The 1,693-nt window shown below is 39.3% G+C and overlaps 1 protein-coding gene across 1 annotated transcript in view; it reads left to right on the top strand.

Moving 5' to 3' along the window:
- The window catches only part of tmem54b (transmembrane protein 54b), a 31,583-nt gene that overhangs the window by 16,498 nt on the left and 13,392 nt on the right, over positions 1-1,693 (top strand). The window lies entirely within an intron of this gene.

The following is a 1,693-nucleotide window of genomic DNA, read 5'->3' as shown; positions in this document are numbered from 1 at the left end:
TTGTTGACGTTTCCAACACCACGTACACAACTACTAACTTAGTTTTACAGTTATTTTTGGAATTTAGGTCAATAAACCTCATTTATAGGAAATTATACCTAATGTTGAGTTAGAAAAGCAGAAATTAGGAATTTTAGACTAAAATGAAAGGAATGGATGTTGATGGATAATCACAGACTGAATATGTCAAATTTTACTCAATACTATTTCAAAACCACTTCAATTTTTTTCAAATGCTATAAAATTGAATGAGACACCCCAAAATAGAAAGTAGAGATGGTACTGCCAAGAGCGTTGTGTGGAATCAATCATGTTATTAGGGGAATTAAAAAGAACACTGATATAGGAAAACGGGTCAATTTGACCCGAGGACAACATGAGGGTTAACTAACCGAGTGGCATGGGAATTGTACATGACCTTCTAATATTCAACCCAATGAAAGCAACTCAGGCCACTCTGCTTGGACATAAACACGAAACCTGGAAAATACCATCTGACAAGAAACAAACACAAAAACAGCAGACCAACTCTAATGGCTTCATATAATGGCTTAATATGGACACTGATTGGTATTTTAGTGGCACGTCTATATTTGTTATTCATGCAACAGTGGACATATGTGACATTGCATTTCACACATCAGTCTATTTTACACCTCCCATGTGGCATCAGCCACCGATCAGCTCAACCTCCATTAAAAGGCTCCAACTGGTTCAGAACTCACTGCACGTCTCATCACACCCGCTCCAATCCTGGACACAATCACTCCGGCTTAAAACAGCTTCACTGGCTTCCATCTCTCACCGGATACACAACAGATCCGGTCCTCACTACCACAAGCATCCACCCCCACCTTGCCCCTATACCTCTACTCCTGCTCTCCCCCTACCAACCTCCTCACGGAAACCTCAGATCCACCACAGCCGGTCTCCTCTACGTCCCAAGTCAAAGCTCCGCAGTTTTGGGGACCGAGCCTTTTCTCAGGGCGCACTCCAAGTGCTTCTGAAAAAAAAAAAAGCATCAAATGTTGAAAAAAGGGACAAAAACGTAAGAAAAAGTTAAAAAACATTGATAAAAAGCATCATTAAAAGTTAATTTTTTTTTAAATTTTGACAGGAAGACAACACGAGGGTTAATCCATAGAATGGAGGAGTCGTTGATGTTAAGCTCTTGGCTCCAGCTTTTGATTCTAGTTGCAATTAATTCAAACGTAGTTTCATTCTTCCTGTTTTTGAACTCTTTAGCTCCTTGTTGGGGTCAGGTCCAGTCTGAACCGCCTCAGCCTACTGGAGTTATGTATTTAGCAGCTAATCATTAATACGAGGGACATCGCTGCCGTGGGTCTGATCATTACAACATGGACAACACCGATCACGTAACATCACCTGGAACCACTGAAATTATCCTTTATTCTGGTTCTGTGGTACAAACTATTATTATTATTTTTTTTTTTAATGAGTCGTGGAAATACCTGTCCCTGCCCTGTGTGCAGTGTGTTTGAAAAAAATCTAATACATTGTATCAAAACGCTTTGGTGCATATTTTTTTTACCTTTTTTTGCCGTGCCTCAGCCAAGGGCTGCACAGTATTACAAAAATATCTAATTGCGATTATTTGGACTGATATTGCGATATGATTCACAATATTCGATGGAATGATCAGTTTTGTATCATTTTTCTTATTCTCATTGAA

Source organism: Etheostoma spectabile, chromosome 14 (assembly GCF_008692095.1).
Source record: "Etheostoma spectabile isolate EspeVRDwgs_2016 chromosome 14, UIUC_Espe_1.0, whole genome shotgun sequence".
Taxonomy (NCBI): domain Eukaryota; kingdom Metazoa; phylum Chordata; class Actinopteri; order Perciformes; family Percidae; genus Etheostoma; species Etheostoma spectabile.
Note: the sequence above shows the minus strand (reverse complement) of the source record. Positions and strands in the feature narration are given on the sequence as shown.